The following is a 6,783-nucleotide window of genomic DNA, read 5'->3' as shown; positions in this document are numbered from 1 at the left end:
GGATCGGATACAAGACAGCTTTTTAGACTCATCAGAAACCTAATGGGACATACTGGTGAAATCGCCCTACCAAGCTGTTCATCTGAAAAAATCTTGTCCAACAAGTTCAGTGATTTTTTCCAGGATAAAATCAACACAATCAGGCAAAAGATTGATGCTGTGAACTCAACTTCCGACACTGGCATCTCTGCCATGGATGCCGATATCCAAATATCAGGTGAACCTTTGACGCAGTTCACTCCAACAACCGAAGAAGAATTGCGCAAGATCATTACAAACTCTCAATCGAAATCTTGTGAGCTGGACCCGCTTTCCATAGTTTTACTGAAGCAATGTCTTGATGTACTGCTCCCCTTGATCACCTTAATCATGAACAAATCATTAGTCTAGGGTTCCATTGTGTTTCAAGAAGGCTAATGTAAGACCACTGCTGAAGAAGCCTGGACTGAACAAGGAAGAATTAAAGAACTACCGTCCGGTGTCAAATCTCCCTTTCTTCTCTAAGATCTTGGAGAAGATTGTGTCCCAGCGACTTGAGGATCATCTTCATGCTAACAGTCTTCATGACAACTTGCAATCAGCCTATCGCACAGGACATTCCACTGAGACGGCCCTACTTTGTGTCTACAGTGATATTGCTGCCTCTCTGGATAACAAGTGTAGAGCGGTTCTTATCATGCTTGATCTGTCTGCTGCATTTGATGTTATTGACCATGGTACACTGTTCAAGCGTCTGGAGTACTCTTATGGGGTGACTGGTGATGCATTACGCTGGACCCAGTCTTACTTGAATGAACGACGACAGTGCGTTGCCATTGGATCAACTGTTTCAGACAGCAAAACCTTAGACTTCGGAGTTCCTCAGGGGTCCGTTCTGGGACCTAGAAAATACTGTCTTTATTCGAAACCAATCGGGGAGATTTGTCGTCATCATAACCTTCAGTACCATTGTTATGCCGACGACACACAAATCTACATGGTTATCAGACCTCAAGACAACTGGGACATAATAGTAGCAAGTCTTGAAGCCTGTCTTAATGACATCAGTGCTTGGATGAACTCAAATATGCTCAAGCTCAATCAGGAAACGACAGAACTGATCGTCTTTTCCCACAAGTGTCAACACACTAAAGGTCTCCAGTTAAAGGTCGGTGCCCAAACTATTGAGGCCGTCCAAGCTGTGAGAAACCTTGGCGTACACTTTGATATCTCTCTGAACATGGAGAAACAGATAAACTCAATTGCCAGTTCCTGTTATCACCAAATTAGAAACATTGGGTGTATCCGTCAGTTCATCACCACAGATGCATGCAAGACATTGGTACATTCTCTTGTTACTTCTAGGTTAGACTATGGTAACGCGTTACTCGTTGGTGTATCTGATGCACTAATGAGCCGCCTGCAGAGGGTACAGAACACCGCAGCACGCCTAGTTACCCGTACTCGAAAGAGGGACCACATTACACCAGTCCTTTACTTATTGCATTGGCTGCCCGTGTGATTCCGGTCACAATACAAGATTTTGATGTATACATACAAGGCAATAAATGGAACAGCTCCTGAATATTTGCAGGAACTTGTCACCGTTTATCAGCCGTCACGATCACTACGATCGGAGACAGAATCATTGTTGTGCGTTCCAAACTCTCTGACTGTGACTTATGGTAACCGGTGCTTTGGAAAGGTAGCGGCCACTTTGTGGAACAGCTTACCATCTGCTACCAGAAGGTCAAAATCCCTGGCCAAATTCAAGCGGGATATTAAAACCCACCTGTTTACGTCTGCATTTTAGACTCTCACGCAGACGTCCTGTATATACATACTATCACCACTACTTACTTGATTTGGTTACTGTGTTACATATGTTGATTACTGTGTTATACATGTTCTATAAATTTTGTAGTAAGATTATTATGTAATTGTGAAGCGCATTAAAGTATTTTTTTCAAAATAGATAGTGCGCTATATAAATGTTGTATATTATTATTATTATTTATTATTAAGTTGTCAAATGAGAACAAGGTTTAAAACATCGAAACTCATAGGCAATTGATAAAAGCTTGCTTAATGAGTGTTTGGCAACGAGTACATTCGATATGATATGCCTTTAACTTGAATCATTAGAATACTTAAAATAATTTCTCAATTTACTTCTTGTTCAAATATGAAGAGAAAAGAAATACTGGAATATTTTAAAAGAAAATGAAAACCTAATATGATAGGAAACAAAAAACGGCTTCACCCCTGAAATATGATATGATCTTCGCGTCAAGCATCAAACAGAACAATGAAACCTTTCTATTGAAAATGAAAAATACACAAAAAATAAATTCATCAAAACACATCGCTATAATGAAGTAAAAAGGAATCGAAACGGGGACACAATAATTTAAATAGGTAAATAACTTGATCCATAACTGTTATCTCTGACATTCAATAGTATATAAAAGAGGGTATTAAGTTTCTGAATTGAGGTCAGTTTTGACAAACGGATTGTTGTTAGGACGCTGACATTTGTCAAAGATAATAGAGAGGCTGTATTTTTTTTTTTTTTTTTTTAGCACTCAGAATAGTATCAGCATGACGTTCAGCGTGACGTTCTTCGAATGTCTACGTTCATTCAGAATGTTATAAGCGTGACGTTCTTTAAATGTCTACGTTCATTCTAATATATTAGCATTAATTAACTCAAACATTAACAGGACCAATATACAAAGTAAATACTGAGACAGATAGACAGCCATAAAGTCAAAGACACAGACAACACAAGGAGACAGAGAGACAGAAATGTAGGCAGTCAGACACACAGACAGACATACCCTGACACACCGACAATCAGAGAAACAGACAGACAGACATGCACACAATCATAAACATAGACAGCCACACTAGCAAACACATGACAGTCAAATAAACATACAGCCACACAGACAGACATCCTGACACACACACCCTAACATACACAGACAGACACATAGACTGACATACTCACAGACACACAGATAAATCACATACGGCCTTCCATGAAAAATGAAACGATAAACATGCGGACGACAGACAGATTGCGTTATCATCGGTTACAAGTCACAAATATTAAGATACACAAAAGAACGGTATACATAACAGATCCTAATCATAGACATATATGATATATGATAATTAGTCTAATTTTTTAACTACACAACAGATGCATAAGAGAATTAACAAGTGTTATATTACATGTTTTGGAACTTCTCAAATCACGTCACATCAACTCTTTTTTTTTTTTCTCTCTTCATCACAGTGCTCGTTTTATACTTTTAATTGTAATCTGTTCTTTACAAATGAGTTGTTTATTCAATATATATGTTTAAACATAGCTTGACATTTAACTTGTAATAAAAGAATGCCTCTTTCATTGATCTAGTATCTTATTAAGTATATTTTGTGCATATTCAATAGGCAATGTTTTCTTTTTATTGGACTTTACATATAAAATTAGATTGCTAACTATTACTGATTGAACTTTCTTCTGCATTTGATTGATACTATATTTAATACTATTATGTTTTATATCATTTCTACATTTCCACATTGTCCATTTGAATGCAATTAGCGCACTATTAAATAAAATAGAAAAGATACCTTTTTCCAGATAGCCCAGAGCTAATATTTCTGGAGTCAAAAGTTCATTCCTAAAACTTGGGAACTTCACAAATATTTTATTTCTGCATTGAATAAGGACAGATTTTACAACGTTACACGAGAAGAAAAGATGTAAAATATCCTCTAATTCTGTCTTACAAAAATGACATTTTCCGTCTGAATTACTAAATTTACTTATTTTTACTTCAGTATAAATGACGTTGTGTATACATTTCCATTGCAATTCCTTCATCTGTGTTGTCGTAAATGTTAATTCTATGTTATCCCAAACCAGTTCCCAGTCAAATTGTTTTTGAAAAGTTTGTTCCCATTTCAATTTGCAATTCGGTGTCAGATTTTTATTCAGTGTATTCATGATGATTTTAGGTTTTAATTTTCTCATAGTGAGCGGTTTCCCATCTCTTCCAATAATATTTAGGTTACTATCAATAATAGGGTATAAATAATCATTGTTCTCTCTGTTGTTCCCCTTTAACTCATCTAACCATACTATTGGAAAAGCATTTTTTAATCTCGATAACTCAGACATACAATTTCGCTTATCTGTTAACAAAGAGTATATATCACGGTCTTTTTTAAAATTCTTGTTTTGTACATCCCATATATCGTTGACTGTACAGATGCCACTTTTCGTAAATGAGGTAAAAAATAAAGGTTTTTCATTAAATTGAATAAAGTGGTTACCGAATAGCGGTTGTTTAAGAATCTCGTTTCTGTTTACATGTCTTAAATTTAATTTCTGATAAGTTGACCATGATTCTAACAGTTTTTTATAAAACAATGGAAAGTTGGATAGGTTCAACGTACGTATGTCCGATAGTTTACAAACAAAAAACTCGATTCTGTATTTGTCATCCAAAGACCTAAGCCAGTATTTGCCTATCGCGTTCCATGTATCAGTGTCACTTTTTAATATTTTGTACATAGATTTTACCTGTATACTAAAAACAAAATCTTTCACATCTATAATATTCATACCTCCTTCATGATAATGCTTTGATAATATTTTACGATTCACTAAGTCTTTTCTTCCGTTCCAAACAAAATTCCAAATTAACGAATTAATACTTTTAATATACTTTTCAGGTATACCTCGAGCTTCTGTCTCAAAGGCAATTAAGGAAAAGATAAGAGATCTTATAATTAGACTCTTGCCATATAAAGTTAAATGTCTACTTTTCCATACTTGTATACATGCTTTGATTTTCTTTATTTTCTCTTCCCATATCGCATTATTATCTATATTATAACCGTGATGTACACCTAATGTTTTTACATGTTTTTGTGTCCATGAGATATTGCTGTATACGGGTTCTTTATTCTTCCATCTACCTAAATATATTCCGGTAGTTTTTTCTAAATTAATTCTTGAACCAGACGCTGATTGATATACATTAAGCACTCTGAATGATTCTTCAATTGATTGTTCGTCAGATTCAAGGAGTTGCGTATCGTCTGCAAACATATTTATTGCAGTTTCTGTATTATCAGGTAATTTGATTCCTTTTATATTATCTTGCCGGATAAACCATTCGGTGTTGTCAAACGGTCCTTCAAGAATTAGCCTATCTTTGTCTCTCTCTGGATTGGTTTCAATACCATTCAGACAGGCAGTGATAGGCCTCAATTACATTGATAAAGCTGTTACACCAATTGCCAAGAACGTCTCGATTTGATAGGATTCCACAATCCACCTCGATTTGGTGATAGTTCTGTCAAGATTTGCTTGGACGTCAGAATGTTGACTTTGACCGGGTTTCAGGTATGACGACATGCTAGAATTGAGGTCAGAGGCTTCGAGAACTGGTAGGACATCTCTAAAACCTCGGTCAACGACAACGTTGTCGTCTGCTTGTAGCCAAGTAACTAGCTTGTCCATGACTTTTTTTGTAATTGTAGCATCATTTTCGCTGCCAGTGAATGGTCCTACGGTGTCCAGAATGTAGCCATCTGGTAAGGCGATGCTCATGAATTTGACATAGATTCTCTTCTTCTGGCCACAGTAGGACATTCTCTGGAGCTTGTGGTCGGAGCTTTTCTGGATATAAATATATGTGCCATCTAATAAGGCAGTGGCTTTATCTCCTTCTGAAAAGACAGTATTGTGCCCGAGCAATTGTTCTCTTGTCAAGTGATCCGGACCTAGAAATTGTGGGACTATCGATGTGTCTAATGCCTGTACTATGGAGTGGAAAGTTTTGGACACACTTGACTTGGAAATTCCAAAAAGGAAATGTCAGTTTTCAGTTTTACCCAGAACAGTAATAGAGCATTGTGTGTAGTCTTGGTATATATACCAGATGAAAGATATGGGGAACAGTGCGAGTGGAGTTCGGGGAACTGATCTTTGGACCAATCTGTCCAGGCCATGCATGCCGAGACATCAAGAGACGAAAAGCTTATTGTAAACGCAGACTGGTTCTGTGAAAGGACGTGCGACACCTCTAGGAGGTCATTAATGATTTCGGACGATTTTGCTGGTAACTGAGATTCCATGGAACCGCTACCATCAAGGACAACCTCTGTAGACGGATCTAAGTCGTTACCAATAAGGTGAATGGAGCAGACGCGGGATGAGGTGGGAACACAGCAGTTTGTGAATAGATCAGGTGATGTCTTGCACGTTTTGGTAAGACTGATGATTTTGTTCCATTTTGTGGAAAGGTAACAAGACAGAGACAGCATTTTTTGTGTGAAGATGATCCATTCAAAAGATCCATGAAGGGTCAGCGACAGGGTAAGTGACGGGGAGTCGTCTTCTTCCTCTATTTCCTGGTTCTGCTGGGTTCAGGTTCAGGCTGATTTTTGTACGATACTTCATGTAGCACTTCTGGCAAATAAATGCTTGTTCCTTTGCTGACATCAATCCTTGTTGCACCAGCGTATCTAGGAGTCATTTATATTGTCGACTCATGCGTGCACTTCTGTTCTTATTGCCACTACGTTTCTTGAAGTATACTTGACACTCTTCTCCAACACATTTACCCTCCATCTTGAAACAATAACGATTGCTTTATGAAGCGTCGATAAAGTAACAAAATAGCAAGCCACCGATGATTGCTGTAAACAGCTAATCCATAGTTTGGTAGAAATTATGCGAAAATGTGTGATAAATAACGAACAACTAATTACACAAAA

The sequence above is a fragment of the Ylistrum balloti genome, unplaced genomic scaffold (assembly GCF_031769215.1).
Source record: "Ylistrum balloti isolate Yb309-2 unplaced genomic scaffold, AGI_CSIRO_Ybal_v1 Utg371158, whole genome shotgun sequence".
NCBI lineage: Eukaryota > Metazoa > Mollusca > Bivalvia > Pectinida > Pectinidae > Ylistrum > Ylistrum balloti.
Note: the sequence above shows the minus strand (reverse complement) of the source record.